Source organism: Lissotriton vulgaris, chromosome 2_1, assembly GCF_964263255.1.
Source record: "Lissotriton vulgaris chromosome 2_1, aLisVul1.2, whole genome shotgun sequence".
NCBI classification, from domain to species: Eukaryota; Metazoa; Chordata; class Amphibia; order Caudata; family Salamandridae; genus Lissotriton; species Lissotriton vulgaris.
This window is the reverse complement of record NC_141687.1, coordinates 1,228,132,781-1,228,149,626: the sequence shown is the minus strand read 5'-3', so window position 1 is coordinate 1,228,149,626 and position 16,846 is coordinate 1,228,132,781. Positions and strand designations below refer to the sequence as shown.

Here is a 16,846-nt window from a genome sequence, read left to right as displayed (position 1 = left end):
AATATTTCTGAACCCCTTTGCTCAATGCACCACTAGCCCCCTCGCTCCCGTTCTGGAGATCAGGCTATCAAGACCATACCAACTGGCACGGCAGGGGAAGCCGCCGAGCGTGGGAGTCCTCTAGACGGTATTGTGGGGGAGACAGCCCCCCTCTAGCTAATTGGTAGCGTCCATTAGCAGTGAGGGCGCCTGTGCTGCCTCGCGGTCTCTGTTCCCTCGGTGGGGGCGGCGGGTGCTTCCGAGGCTCTGCCTGTGCACGCCGAGGGTGGGCTTTGGTGCTCCCCGGCGCTCGCTCTGCTCTCGAAGGGGTGAGCACCTGTCTCTGAGGTTGTGCCATCAGATGGGGTGATCTGCCACTCTCTCTCTCCATTTTGAATACGGTCCTCCCTCTGCATTTGCCCTCCGTCTAGCTCTCTCCGCCTCTCAATAATTCTCACGCCTCTTTGTTTCCCTTCTATCGCCACTTTATCCCTCTCTTTTCTTTCACTTGCCTCAAGTTCCTGCACTCCAATCTGATCTCTCTCTCCTTGCATCTCTCACTTTCTCCCACACTCACTCTCAAACTCTCTCATCTCTGACCCCCTCCCACCACCCTCCATCGCTCGCTTTTCGCTCTCTGGCTTCCTCCCCTCCTCTCGTCTCTCTCATCCTGACATCCCTCTCTCCTCCCTCGCTCTTGCTCCGCTTCCTCTCCCCTCCACCACTCTCTGCCGCTGAGAGGGGTTGGCTGGCCTCGCTGCCCACCCCTCCTCATCCTCGTCGGCGGGGGTGGCTGTAGGCCCGTCTGCTCCACTGAGGGGGTCCTGCTCCGTGCATCGCTCGCCCGGGTCTGGGGCTTCCGCTGCCTGCAGACGCCCGCCTGGGACCGCCCGGGGGTGTGATCGGCGGAGCCGCTCTCCCAGGTCCTGGAGCTCGGCCCTGCGCTGAGGGGCTCGGGGGGCAAGACAGGTGCACCCGGCGGAGCACCAGGGGCCTCGGACTGAGTCAGAGGAGAGGGGAGAGGAGCCGAGGACCGGAGAGAGGGGAGAGGAGCCGAGGAGGGGCCGCGGAGGGGAGCAGCGTGCCGAGGATCTCCGTACACCGGTGCTGCGGAGCCGGGACTGGCGGCACCGGGGCAGAGGGGTGTCTGAAGGCAGCAGGAGCTGCAGCGCAGCCAGGAGCTGGCAGAGGAGATTTGGGCTGAAGTCTCGATGGACGAGCACTGAGGAGCGGGGAGTCTGGGGCTGCGGATCGCAGGCACCGGAGCTGGCGAAGAGCCGGGGCCAAGGAGGGAGTGACCCGCGCCTGGGCTCCAGGAGGAGGCAGCCTCGATGGGGAGAGCGGCTCGGCGTCAGGTGCGGCCGCAAGAGCAGCAGGGCTCCGGGGAGAAGGTAACCGACCCCTCACCCCGTCCTTCCTGCATGACCGACCCTCTTTGTCTGGAGCCTCCTCCCCAGCTACCCCTCAATGTGTATGTTGTACCCTTGTTGATGAGTCGACCTCCTCGTCTTCACTCCCATGTGTGTGCCCTTTAACCTCCCACTCTTTCCTGCATACCCTTCTCGCAGCGCCCTCTCTCCCATCTCTTGTGTCACCACTACCCATGATGGGTACACCCGGCCCCTCTGGCCTACAGCTCTGCCACCCTCGCCACTGCCTGCATGCCCCTTCCCATGGGCCCGTCCGCTCCCGTCTCGCTTGCCTGCCTTCCCTCTTCTCGTGGATGTCTGACCATGTCACGCTGTTTGAATACTCTCTCCTCCCATGTTCTCTCACAGCTGATTACTGCGTGGCAGACCCACCTCCCAAGGGGCTCTGGACGCTTCTCTTTCCAGCACCCTTCAGTACCCACCAACACCCCTCTGAGAGGGCACCGAGGTCTGCATTGTAGGGTCTCTGTTATATCTCACCCTGTTATTCTTTCCGCTGCCTGCACGCCTCAGTGGGGTATGACCCCCCTCAACACTGTCTGCGCCCTCTCTCTCCGTGGGTGTCCAACCCACACCACCCAGTGGATGCCCTCTCCCCGTGGGTGTCTGACCCCTCATCACTCTGTGCATGCCCTCTCCCCGTGGGTGGCTGACCACTCTGTGCATGCCCTCTCCCCGTGGGGCTCTGACCCCTCATCACTCTGTGCATGCCCTCTCCCCGTGGGGGTTTGACCCCTCACCACTCTGTGCATGCCCTCTCCCTGTGGGTGTCTGACCACTCTGTGCATGCCCTTTCCCTGTGGGTGCCTGACCACTCTGTGCATGCCCTCTCCCCGTGGGGGTTTGACCCCTCACCACTCTGTGCATGCCCTCTCCCTGTGGGTGTCTGACCACTCTGTGCATGCCCTTTCCCTGTGGGTGCCTGACCACTCTGTGCATGCCCGCTCCCCGTGGGTGTCTGACCCCTCATCACTCTGTGCATGCCCTCTCCCCGTGGGTGTCTGACCTCTCATCACTCTGTGCATGCCCGCTCCCCGTGGGTGTCTGACCCCTCATCACTCTGTGCATGCCCTCTCCCTGTGGGTGTCTGACCTCTCATCACTCTGTGCATGCCCTCTCCCCGTGGGTGTCTGACCACTCTGCATGCCCTCTCCCCATGGGTGTCTGACCACTCTGTGCATGCCCTCTCCCTAGGGGGTCTGACCCCTCATCACTCTGTGCATGCCCTCTCCCCGTGGGAGTCTGACCCCTCATCACTCTGTGCATGCCCTCTCCCTGTGGGTGTCTGACCACTCTGTGCATTCCCTCTCCCCGTGGGGGTTTGACCCCTCACCACTCTGTGCATGCCCTCTCCCTGTGGGTGTCTGACCACTCTGTGCATGCCCTCTCCCTGTGGGTGTCTGACCACTCTGTGCATGCCGTCTCCCCGAGGGGGTCTGACCCCTCATCACTCTGTTCATACCCCCTCCATGTGGGTGTCTGACCCCTCACCACTCTGTGCGTGCCCTCTCCCCGTGGGTGTCTGACCCTGTCTGACCACTCTGTGCATGCCGTCTCCCCGAGGGGGTCTGACCCCTCATCACTCTGTTCATACCCCCTCCATGTGGGTGTCTGACCCCTCACCACTCTGTGCGTGCCCTCTCCCCGTGGGTGTCTGACCCCTCACCACCGTCTTCCTCACGTGGACGTCTCACACGCTACCTATCTGTAGTGCCTTCTTCCCGTGGATGCTTGACTCTTCACCAAGGCCTGCGTGCCTTATTGTCGTGAAAGTCTGACATCTCACTACTGCCTTCATGCCCCCTATCTGTGGATGTCTGACGCAGGTCTCTACCCGCGCCTCTCTGGATAACTTCTCCTCGAGATGCTCCGGCGCCCCGCACCCTTCACTTCCTGGGCCACTGCTTGTGCTCTTCTCCGTCACTCTCTGCCGGCCTGTGTATGCCATTCTTGTCGGCATGCCTCTGCGCTTTGGTAGCCTCACTGGACCCCTCTATGCCCGTGCTTCAAGTCCTATAAATGTCAGGGTCTCTCGCTCTCCCTTCCTGCCTCTGCCTACCCCACTTCTCTGTCTTTGCTAGTCTCTCCTTCGCACCCCTTAGCCCGGTACGTTTCCTCTTTTATTCCAGCATTTGACCCAGTAGCCCCTTCTTACGGCCTCGTTTCTTTCCCCCCACAGTGTCTCCGCTTCCCTCATCTTAAATTCTCTTTCTCTCTCTCACTTTCCACCTGGTGCACGCTTCTTTCGTTCTCTCCTTCACGCCATTTCTTATCCCATTCGCCCACCCTTCTTGGTTCCCATGTCTCCCCCCCCTCCCTCCCCCCCCCCCACCTATCGCCACTTTCCCTGCTGTTTCGTATCCAGAGTGCTATGGGTCATAATGTAGTCATGGGTTATTTGCCCCCCAGCCCCAAGTGACGTAGTAATAATAGCTGTAATCCGAGTGTCACTGCATCAGCTGTGCACTGAAAGCTAGCCCTCTGCTCGCCTCTTCCTGCCTCAGCCCTCTCTTTCTTTTTCCACTTTTTCCTCCTCTTGAAGTCGCTGTCGTCTCTTCCACCCATCCATTCGATCCTTTATTAGTCTAAATATTCCCACTGTCCGTTTTATTTCTCTCATCTGACCGGCTCCTGGTCAGGTCATCTCTCCATCTCCTTCTCCTTCCTTTCTCTCTCTCAGGACCATCTTTCTCCCTCTACCAGATCCTTTCTACAATATGTCGTCCATTTTATCACGTTGGCCCGTCTCTTCCTTTCTTAAAACCCATTCCTGATACTTGCCACTGCGTTCTTTGTGCTCCCTTTCTTATGTCTCCCTTTTCATCTCTCTTGCAGCCTTTTGTTTTCTTCTGTCCCTCATTCTCACAGCACCTCGGCTCTGCCCTTTCCCTCTTTCCATAAACCGCTCTTCATTTTCTCTCCCCGACACGCACTCACCTGCCTCTCCCGCACCCCTCATTCGACGTGTCTGCCACGACTTTCTCTCTTTCAACCAGTCCCCACTTCTTTAATTCTCTCATTCACGTGTATCTCCATATTCCCTCTTTCTACCCGTGTGTCTCCTCCCACTCTCTCCCCTCTTAACTATCCCTTTTCACTTTTTCTTGTTTCCCTTCCCCTCTTTTTCTCTTTATCCCCTCGCAGCGCCTTCTTCCTCCTTTCGCGCACTCTGAATATTTCCTGCCACCCTCTTCCTCCACAGATCATTCCACTTCACCCTCGCCCTTCATTGGTGCACCTCGTCCTCCCCTCATACCCTCCGCCCGCCGTTTCGTGTCTCCTCACCTACCCCCGCGCCTTGCTGATGCACCGTGACTATTGGCGCCTTTACGACGGGGAGTGACTTACGTCTGTTTTTCTCTAGTGGGGGTCAGTAAGGGGTGGATTATTATTATTTTTTGTTGGGTGGGGGGGGGGTGCTTGTATGGGTGGTGATCGTCATATTTAGGGCTGGACACGTAGTGGTATGAATGCAGCGCCTCGCACCCTTAAGACAAGCAGATGTGCTGCGTAGTTATGATCGAATATTTCGATATTAATGCAATTTATTAAAACACCGCTGCTCCCTGGCTTCTGCTGTCCCTCTCGGGCCCAGCGAGGAAACAAGTGAGAGCTCGCGGCCGGTGGGGGCCGCTGTCAGGTTAGACCAGGGCCCGAGGCATCTGATTGAGACCCAGGTGGCTCCCATTAGAGCAGGACCAGGGCTGATTTGTATATGGTACTTGTGTTTAGGGGTTTAAAAACGATAGATTTAGAATGCTACCTGGAGGGATTGCAAGTGGCTAGATTATTTGCTGGAGGGGACAAGCCACTGAAGGGTCGAGCCAGAGGCCTGGCTCTGGCTCAGCTCAAGGTCCTCTTGGGGCCTCGAGCCCAAAGCGAGCCGAGATTTCATGTGGCTTCTGCCTCCCGCTGCCCCACTTCTCTCATTTGCTTTTCTCCCCTGCCCTTCTGCAGCAGAAGCGCCAGTCATCACACACTGAGAAGACAGCGAAGAACAGAAATCCCCTTCCCTCAGGGGGTAAATAAATACAAAATGCACAAAGATTTCACAGGGAGCACTTTTAGAGATGGGCGGATGTGTCTGCTGCTGGACCTCCCACTCGTGAAATTGTGGCTGCCTCTGCTGAAGTGTTGACCTGCTCCTAAACTGGGCTCTTTGAAGCTGGTGACATCGTTATGAGAAACCAGCCTTCGCTCATCTTTATATTTTTTTCCACAAAGGCTACTTTTACTAACTTGATTTAATATGTAATACAAAACATTTATTTAAAGAATTTGTTTAGATTCTCAAAGAATCAAACACGAACCTCTAATCTTTGAAGCAAACTGGGAAAGGGATACCCATCTAGTGGCTAAATAGCACAATGCAGAACCAGGGTAAAGGTGCCCAGTCCCAGCTTCTACGCGTCATGAACTTTGTGATCCCAGCTATTTACCTGCAACATATCAGCTGTGTGCGCGCCATATACAAAACATCCACTTATACATGGTTTAGTAGACTACGATGTTGCACCATTTATAATAACCCAGGCAACATATAGAACGCACATGACACCTTACTTGCCTCTCATGGTTCACTAATTACTAATGGCATCCTCGTCAGGGCAGAAGGGGGTGTTCCTATGTTAGGGCCTCAGGTACAAGAAACTGACGCATCAACTTCGATACTTCAGTTTCCTTGCACCGGCGCTAAATGTCCTTGCAACACCATGGCTGTGCTGTATTTACAATACAGGGCCCCATGGCGAAAGGATTTAACAGATGCGTCAGAAATTCGGACATCTTTTGGTGCAAAAAGCGGCACATGGCTGGAGTTGGTTGAAAAACTGACGCAAATCCAGCAATGCGTCAGAACATGTTGGCGAGACCCATTGTAAAAGCCCTACGTCAATCCTTACGCCAGGTCTGAGCAGGCGTAATACTTTGACATAGTCAAGTCAAAGATTAGTGCAGTGAAATGTAAATTTCATTGAGCCACTTCCAAGTGTTTTTTTTGTGTGTGTAGGAACGTCTCCACTGCATACATTATACATTGGACCCAATGCATCCGTTTGTAGATATGGCGCAGTGTGGCGCACTGATTGCGTCAATGCTGCATCCCAAAAAAATGATGCAGTCGCTGCGCAAGGGACTTGCGAATAAGCCACGTAATCTTTAAAACCCACTTTTAATAATTGTCACTCAAAGCACTGCTATAATCCACGTAATAAAGTGACACACTCCCACAAGTCTGTTCCTAGGTTTACTTGATGTATGTTCCATGATTTATGTGCCAAACATCTTTATGGCTCGGCTCGTGCACTGGCTCTTAGAGCTAACCCAGACAATAGGCTCGGCTCTCCCTATTCATTTTCAGGCTCACCCGCTTCTACTCTTCGCTAGCATTACACCCATCACTTTTAGTGAGGTTGATGAGCTGTGGGACCCATTTGAACTAAGGTGAGGGTTTTTGGCTCCTGCGAGTGTGTGAGGCAGACTGAGAACGCCATCCATGTAAAGGCCCGAAAGGGAGCTGCTGGAAGCCACACAGGGCTGGAAGGTTCGGGGGTGGTGGCACAAAGTTAAGCTGGCAGGTGAAGGACAGGATATATGCAAGGCCAACAGATGCTAATGGAGCTAAGAAGGGTTTGAGGGACAAAACTGAGGGACATGAGACCATCCAGAGAGCTTGCAGGGTGGTTACGGGGACTTAACGGAGGTCCATGCAGCCCCTGTGGGGCAAAGGGACCAGTTCAGCCCAAAAGCAATGCATGTCTGAGAGATTCGAGAGCCTGGGGTGTGAGGGAGTCCCCCATTACCTTTTACTTGGGGGGTGGGATGCTTGTTTCCGGTCCATGGAAGACATGGCTTGGCATTTCGGGCTGGACTGTTCCCATGAGGCACAGGGTCAGACTGATTTGCATATGGCCATGTCTGAACTGGGGTGGGGGAGTGAGGTGAAGAATGATGATGGATTAAACCCAGATCAGTTGACTGGGGGTGAGTGCTTGCAATGTTAAACACTCCATCCATCATCCCCTTTGGTTTTTGCTACATTTTGTGCACCACCATTGGTAATCTATCAGATGAAAAGGTGTATTAATGGGAGGACAGAGGGCAACAGAGCTGCAGAATTCCCATTGCAAAGCAGTGGATCTTAAATGTTTTCATTTGTCTTCGCTTCAGGTGTCATTCACTGAAGGGCTAGTGAAAGCCAAATTAGTTATATATGGCATGTGGGAAAAAGGCACTACAGTCCAGCGTCTGTGCATGAAGCTTGTGAAAGCTCGAACCTTTGGCCCTCGTTCCACTGCATTCCCCATCGCCTGTCTACCCATTTGTGACCCTTGCCACCAGCACCGCCGTTTTTCTAGCACTTCTGCCCTCCGAACTTCACCCACAGACCCCAACACTGCCACCTGATGCCCTCTGAGACCTGCCATCTTTGCGTAGGGCCCTGAGACTTATGCCACAAACGTTTGCTCTCGGTCTACACAGCTTTCTACAACATTTTCCCCTCTGCACACTCCTGTTTCCTGTCTTCTCTAGATAACATTAACAATCTATTTCTGTCTGTTCATCATCTCCCAAGCCACCCTCCCCACCAGTCAACACAACGGTGAGTTTAGACCAGTCAATCATTCAGTGAGCCCCCCCCCCCCCAGCTTTGGATCGGTGATTTGAGCTAAACCCGGACACAAAACTGGAACATCCCCTTGGTGAGACTGGGAATCAGTCTGTTTCTTTAGTTTGTGGTCGTTTTCAGCTTTTCACACACACTCCTCTTGGCTTAATTTAACAGGTGTGCCCGATTCATAAAGGCACAACAATTATTTTTGTTCACAGATCAGAAAAAACCCTGTAGAGCAGCAGATATAAAGAGGGTGTCCCTAAAAGTCATTGTTGCGGCTCCCAGTGAGGAAGGCAGAGCCCCCCATGCCCCATCTAAGATCTGGATACATCAGCATCCTCAATCAGAAATGATTGTGTGGATCCTTGCAGCCAACAGAGGACAAGCTGGGCCTGAAGCCAGGAGTTGCATCTCCCTCACCTTTCAGATCCTGGCCGCCACCAGTAGTTGGTTTGTGTGCACTGATGCTTAGAGCTAGCCATTCAACAACTACTTGCCCCAGTTTGCTCTCCAGCCAACAGCTTGTAGGTTCATCATGTCCCCCAGGAACACGACATGTGGTTCAGTTAAGTATCCATGGAGAAAATGTTTCCTCAAACACCGTGCGCCTCTGAAGCTTTTCAACAGGGCCAGACGAGGAACTCAAAGTAGCCATGGCAAATTTTGTCAGACCAGCCCTGTATATTGTAGAGTGAGCGAGTGCAGCGAGTGAGCCAGACCACTACAAAGGGATTTGTGGTGGCTCTCCCCCCCCAAGAAAATGTGGGCAGAAATCGCAAAAATGGACCATGATACAACACGTCTTTAATTATATATTCAATTGAATTCACTTTTATCACGTAGTAAATGATGACCTTACAGCGCACCTGGATACAACAATCTTTATTGGGGCCCCTCAATGATTCCCTCACTATAATTCTCGAACAGTGCCCCTCATGGTTCCGTAGATCCTCTCTTACATGTATTTCATCTGTTTTACAGTGCCTCTCACACCAATGTAGGGTGTCGGAGCACTGTACATCACACACACAAACACAGACAATGGAACAATACACGTGTGATCAGGGTATAGAAAATGTTGATTAAAACAAAGGGGACTACGACGTGTAGGCATTTGTTTAACAGTGCTTGGTCTGAAAAAGCACAAACTCTGGTTTCAAAAGATAACAAAGTGGTTAAGGTTGGCTGTACATATAAGATTGTTTTTTATTCATAGTCAAACAAACCTATTTTTAGCAACATTAGGACAATGAAAGACTGAGGGAAACACATATATTTATAACTAGTACCATGTTTTTTGCATGCCTCTTTTTGATGGCAGTTCATAGCTCACTGTGCTAGAATAAAATTGTAACTTGTGAACTGCACAGTAACATAAGGGTCTCTGTGACAAAAGCAAGTAACCCACTGAGCTATGCACATCTAATGCAGTTCTGTGATCTGCGTGGTACATGTTCTTTGCAGCACAAATATCTATCCTCAGTGCTACCTCAGAGGAGGCAAAACTGCCACTAGGCAAAACTCTGAGAGCTCTCCAGTAGGAAGATTAATCACCAGAGATATCTTGACACTTTTATTGTTGCTGAAAACAGCTGGATGTACAAGAAACTTTGCAGCGGGTACTTTTAAACCATAGCATATTTCAAAACACAGGGGGGGCTGGAAACGAAAGTGAGTGCTGAGTGGATTATGCTGGCCTGCCGATTTTTTTTTACTGTGGGACGATAATGCAGCACTGTTACAAAATCACCCCCAAGTAACAAATCCAGCCCCCACCCTTCTAGCATTCCTGGAAAAGGCCAGATGTCTGGCCTTGCTTTGCAGGCAGATGCACAGCTCTTTTCAGGCTCAAAGTCACAGTGTCAAATACTTTCTTGCATCCAACAGAAGATGTCTAAGGAATCATCACCCAGGACCAGACACACACAGTTACACATCCCATCAACTGTTCCCTTTGTCCACCCAGGCTGTGCTCCCAAACACCAATTGTCAACATAGGATGCCCACCACCATAATGTCTCCCCCACCACCCTTCCTGTCCACCCACATAAGATCCATGAGCGCTCTTCCTTTTAAATCAGAGGGGCATAACTTCTCCCGTAGTGTTATATATTGGAGGGGCGGAAGGGGTTGAGTAAAGGAATATGCCTCATCTAGCAGGTATCTATGATGCAATGGCTATTTTGCAAGATGGCAATGGCTTTGATTGAGCAAAGGACTTTGCCGACTAGTGATTTATTTCCAATGCAAGCCTGGCAAATGACCATGGCAGCTGCAGTGGAAGGGCAGTGTCTTTGAAATGCTCACCATAAGTACTTAATTTGTAAAAGAATGAGTGCAAGGGCCCAAAGTTTTGATCAGACGCTTGAGAGACAGGCAATATTTAATTTTGCTGTGCCAAACACAATGGCTGTGATGGCTCTATAATCCACCACCAAACATCCCTGCCTCTTTATCAGTGGCGGTCGGCATAGCTCAAGGGGGGAGGATTACGGGGGAGGGAGTGTTGCGCGGGAGTGTCAAATATAAAATTAAAATTAAAAAACATACCTTGCCGCTGGGTTCCATGTCTCTGCTCCTGCTCTCCCCGTGGAACAGGAAGCACAGCAGCCCCCACTGACCAATCACAACACTGCAATACAGCAATGTGATTGGTAATCACCCAAGCACCCCTGAACAATCACAACGCTACAAACGCAGCATTGTTATTGGTTTTGAGGAATGGGGAAAGTGCGCAAGACTGGTTTGGGCAGTCCGAGAGGGCCGACCAAACAGTCATTGCGCACTTAAGAGTGGGCATACCACTCTTCAACTGCTCCGAGAACAGAGCAGCCCTGCCTGCCCACAAAGCAGCTCGAAGCATTAAATGATAATAACACAAAGTTATTATTATTTTATGTTTCTACTATGTACGCACAGCTTAAAAGCAGTGGGCCGACGCTCCTCCGCCATTGCGGAGGAGCTGCCACTGCTCTTTATGTCACTCTTAGAAATGCTTTTTCATCTCTGCTTTCTCCTTTTGACACAATTTTACTGTCTTGGTCTTCCTCTTTCATTCCCCCATTTGTGTTTTCTCACCCTGCTCTGGATCAAAGTCTATTGAGAAAAGTAAGTGCTTCCATTGAAGTGAGGTAGAAAGGCCCGGATCTCCCTCTCTTCAGTCCCATGAGTGACAACACCTAAAACCCACGCTCTAAAGTAATGTATGCAGTACCTCCATGAGCCATCTACCGCACCGTAGGGGATAATTCTATGAACCCTCCCTTCTACTATATTTCAAGCTGTGGGTCAATGGATACTCCCACCTACAAAACTGTATATTCTAACTTTAGCAACCCTCCACACTACAGTACTGTATGTTGTACATCCTCAACCACTTCCCTCTTCCGTACTTCATGCAGTAACGCAATGAACCTCCATGACAACTCTATGAACCCTTCCTACTATGATATTGTAAGTGGTAAGTCAATCAATACTCCAATCTGCAGAACTGTATGTGGTAACTTGATGAACCACCCCACTTACTACACTGTATGACTTAAATCACTGATTTTTGGACCCCACGGGATTGCACATGGTAACTCCATGGGCTCTCTCCTTTACAGTACTGCAGGCGTTAACTCCATGATCTCCAGGTTACAGTTGTATAGATGGTAACAGCAGGATCCCTCTACGCTACACTAATTACACATGGTAATTCCATGGGCCCTCCCCTCTGCAGTAGTGTAGGTGTACTCTAAGACCCTCCATGCCACAGTAGAATAGATTCAAGTGCCCAAACCTCTCTATGCTACACTATTGCCCATAATAACTCATTTGGACCTCCCCTTTACAGTACTGTATGTGGAAACTACATCAACCCTTCACAGTACTGTACATGGTAACTTCATGGGTGCTCTCCTCTACAGTAGTGTATGTTGTTCGTTAAAAGGCACTGCCCTTTACAGTATTGTGGGCGTTAACAAAATGAGCCTTCCGTGCTATAGCATAGTATGTGGTACTACCATGGGTCCTCCTTTCTCTACAGTATCGTGGATGGTAGATTCATTGATTGTACCTCCCCTCTACATGAGTGTATGTGGTAAATCCATGAGTACTGCTCTCTACGGTAATGTATGGTAATGCTATTGACCCATTCTTCTTCAATATTGAAGGTGTTAACTAAATGAACCCTTCACGCTGCTGGCTTCATGTCCCGTATATTGTAACTATTTGGACACCGCCCATCACAATATTTTATGTAGTAACTCCAGTAGTCACCTGTTTAAAGACTGTAAGTGGTATCTCAGTTGTCCCTCCCCTCTACGGTATTGCACATGGTTACTCACTGGAACTTCAGTTACTGTATTTATATGGTAATTCCATGGACCGCTCCTTTATGGACACTGCAAATAGCTCATTCGCTGCTGAAGAGTCATCCACAGCGATAAGCAACCCTACGAATCAGCCCTCTAACAATACCACCAACGGCTGAATGCCACCAAGTGCTTATCACTATCTGAAAATATAGACAACAGCACCAACAGCTCTAAGAGGATCTTGTAGACAGTGAATGAATAAACGTCACCTGCCACTACCTCCACTAGCTTCACCCCTGTCAGGAGCTCTGCTCCCATTTCAGTCTCTACTACTGTGACAAGATAAGCACAACCTGTGACAACATTGAACCCTTCCACTTTGGTAGCCCTCATTCAAGACAATGAGAGCACTCCAGGAATCACCCATATCTGCTTGCCCACTTTCACCCACAAGGAAACCACCACTGTCATGCTCTCCATTCACTCAGGAGCCCTATCAGATACTTGTCTGCACTTTGGCTTTTCCAGAGTACTAGAGCCCACCTGCACCACCAATTCCAATTCTAAAATGCTTCCCAACCACAGATACCTTCCCAGACTCTTGAAACATGCAAACATCCTGCCACAACTGAAGAAACTTACAGCAGACTTGACCAAACCAGCTCATTTCAGACCCATCTCCTTGTTACCCTAGCCTGTGAAGGTTCTAGAGAAACTCATCAACAAAAAAACTAGCAAACCACAGCACAGAAACCATCCTCATTGCTGCCACAGAAAACATCCAGACCATAAGGGACCAAGGAAACACCATAAACCTTATCCTCCTCGACTCTTACACAACTTTTGATACCGTCTCCCACCTGATCGTCATCCAGTGCCTAACCAAGACAGGAATTAGAGGAACAGTACTTCAACGGATAAGCTCTTTCCTCACAGGACACAGACAGAAAGTCAGCCTAGCCCCTTACACCTCCAATCCACCTGAGCGGATCCACGGATTCCCCCAGAGATCATCACTCAGTCCCAAGGTCTTTAAAGTCTACATGGCCTCCCTGGACAACCTCATCCAAACGTATGGGCTCAAATGCATTACATACACTGACAACACACACCTCATCCTCTCCCTCAAGGACAAGGAGGCAACCAGCACACAAGTGAAGATTATTGAGGGTATGTCAGAAGTCACCCTCTGGATGAAATCCAATTGCCAAAAGCTCAACTCAGAAAAGACAGGTGTTTTTTTTCAGGAAGGACACAACACTCTGGCCCTCGGCCTGGTGGCCATTTGAACTGGAACCCACTCCCACCCCGACCAACCAAGCCAGGAACCGGAGGATCATGGTTGACAACCAACTATCGATATCCAGCCAAGTAACGTGATTTCCTCATCCTGCTTCCACACCCTCTAGATCTTCAGAAAAATCTTAATGTGGCTGCATCTCAGCACTCACCAATCACCCAGGCACTTATCATGAGTAAGCTAGACTATGAAAATGCATTCTCTGTCAGAATCTCCACCACACTCACCAACTGGCTCTAGCTCTTTCGGGTAGAGGATGTAGCCTTACGGCTAGAGCAGTCGACCTCGAAGCTGGGGAACCCTGCTTGAGTCTCGGCAACGACGCTCAACATCCAATGATTCTGGGCAAATCACTTAATCGCCCATTGGCTACCATAAATGAATGTGTCCATCTGTAATTATACTGGTGCTCATGTAAAGCACTCTGATACCCGATGTCTCTGGTCTAGTTTGCGCTATATAAAACTCTAAAAACAAATGTTTTTAAAAGAACATAGCAACTAGACTCACAATCAACATCGCACCTATATTACCACTCACCTCAAAGACCTCCACTGGCTCCCCAACTATGAGCAGGCCCGAGAGGCGTTTTAAGGCATGGGCAAAGTAGGCTCTGGCCCAAGGCTCTAGCCTTTCAGAGGGCCCCCTGATAGACTAAGCTCTGTTCTGCAGAGAGTCTTGCCCTGATAACTATGTATAATTTTTAAACAAATAGTTTTAAATACCGTTTTGCTTAAATTGATTTTTAATGTGTGTGATGTGTGAGAATATATTACAGCCATTTTGCAGAAAAAGGTTTTTATGTTTCATGCAAGATCCATAAAAAAATCTTTTAGATCAAAACAGGACCTCACATATAAGAAATAGGAGGTTGTCACAGAGATTATTTACAGTAACATTAGTGAGCTGTTGCTGTGGTACAATATTGAAAGAACACACCACTATTCCTTAATATTAGATGTAAACACATTTAGAATTTACACCATTGTACCTGGGCACTGTCAGTGACCTGCCTAAAGAGGGCATGAACGAGCTGAAACTGGATCATAAATTCAAAGTTGTTCTGAACAGGGGCCCCCAATATACCACCATGGCTCCGAAAATCCTTAAGATGTCCCTGACATGCCCTGTTAAATCTAATCGGACACACACACAAAGCACTGCACAACTTAGGTCACATGTACCTGAATAGCCTCATCAGCTTCTACACACCCATCAGACACCGCGGTCAACCAACCTCCTACTCGCAATCGTTCCCTGCATCCAAAGAGCCAGAGCCGACGGCCACACTTTCTCGTCCCTTGCTCCTAAGGTCGGAAATGAACTTCCCCTCCACAGTAGAGCCACCAGTTCAGTCCTACAATTTCGGAAGAAACTAAAAATGTAGCTCTTCAAATATGGACAGCACCCCACCTCACTCACACCCCTTCTCATCGGCGCCAGGATACCCTCCAGGGTGAGATGCATGCTTTACAAGTACACATAGCATATAGGGTAACTTCATGAATCCACTACTCTAGAAAATCATGACAAAGAAATAAAAGCATTGATACTCATTTCCAGCTTTGTTTTTAACGCCAGTCTTTCTATCTATTGCACTGATACCATTGTACTTTAAGTCATAAAATTTAGTCTTGATTATTAAGTTGTTGCATTTTTTTAAACTTGAATTTGTGCTTTTAATCAGACATTTCCGATACTTTTTTGTATCGGGTTCTCACACACTATTTAATAAATGGTTGGCGCAGCCGCACGAGTGGTGTGCTGAAGGTGCACCAAAGGCAAGCCCATTTTAATGTTTTACCTAACCCTCCTCATGTAAAAGCAACAAAAGCAACCATTTTAATTCTAATTCAGCCAACCAGGAAAATAGTGCAAAATAGCTTTTTCTGTACTTGAAAAGCCCTTAATTTCTTCTGTTCCAATAAAGCCGACAAAAACAAATATATCTATTTCTGTTGCCTCTTGGTCCCACCCAAACCTGCTTTACAACACCCTATTCTGAATACTTGCTCATTACCCAAGCCCAAAGTTGAAATTGCAGACTCTATTCTTAAATAATAATTAAGATTATTGTTATCAAGTAGTCTTGGACAAATGACCTGGCCACTGCCTCACCCTGAGGCTATAAAGCTGCCCACCCTTTCTACCACCATTCTTTTTTTGTCCCCTTTTGCATCTTTCTCTTCCTTTTACATTCTCCCTTTTCCGCCTTTCTTTTTGTTATTCTGGGTCTAAGTCTGATGCTGAAAAGTATGTCCGAGCCCCCAAAATTGAGGACCGGTGCCCACCTCCTGCAACCACTGGCACATATTGATCAGCGAGTATTTGTGGCATAACACACACTGATGGGCCCCTCTGCAGAATGTTGTAAGGGGCCTCTTAGTCGCCCATGTGCTGGTTCCATTGGAAATGACAAGCCTTGCAGAAGTACCATAGTTGTTGTTCTGACTTGTGGTTATTCTGAATAGTTTATCTAGAAACACATCCTCCTGGCTATGCCGGGAGGACTCGCCCCCAATAAAAAGCCCCTAATGACAGATGGGAGTTGGTTCAGAAACACCCACTCCTGTATGTTATTCCCTATTGGATACTGTGCATCTGGTGATCAAGTAGCAATTACCCGGTAAGTCTGCGACCCCAGTGTCATCGATATCTCCAAAATCCCTGGCATCAGTAACACTGTGGGCAGCATTACCAGCCCTTATACTCCCACAGTTTAATGAGGGCTTTAGCGTGACCCACAAGAAATAAGCCATTATTATATATGACATTTCCAATAAGACCCTTGTATGAAATCCTAAAAATCTGTGAGTTTTGGGAACTCAAACCTTGAATGCAGAGGTGGTTCCCTGGAGCCAGAGGCGTTGCAAATACCCAAGATCATGGGGAAATGGCAGATTTTCCCAACATAGAAATGAGAGGCAGCCAGACTTCCGGTATTAATCTGCAGGAGAAACATAATAATGGGGAGGGTGGGAAATACTCTAGGGCTGCATGTCTCTCCACTGACAGAAACAGTATCTACGGTGACCCTTTCACAGTAAGGACAAGATTATCCCATCTTCCCAGGTCTACCAGAGCCCTTGTCGTGGGTGCAATGCACTGGTCCCTGCAGGGAGCCCTGCATGAACCGATCAGAGAGAGGGCATTGCCTTCTGAAGAAGAGGCTCTAAACGCAATGAGCTTATTACGACTGGGGCAGAGAGAGGAACTTTCTATCATA

General features: G+C 49.5%; 1 protein-coding gene across 5 annotated transcripts in view; it reads left to right on the top strand.

Annotated features, from left to right (window-relative positions):
• The first annotated feature begins 229 nt into the window (after positions 1-229).
• Positions 230-16,846, top strand: part of B3GAT1 (beta-1,3-glucuronyltransferase 1) — a 312,275-nt gene continuing 295,658 nt past the window's right edge. For all 5 annotated transcript variants that reach the window (XM_086956953.1, XM_086956950.1, XM_086956949.1 and 2 more), the window contains exon 1: positions 230-1,370. The gene's annotated coding sequence lies outside the window, so the exon portion shown is untranslated. The remainder of the gene's footprint in view (positions 1,371-16,846) is intronic.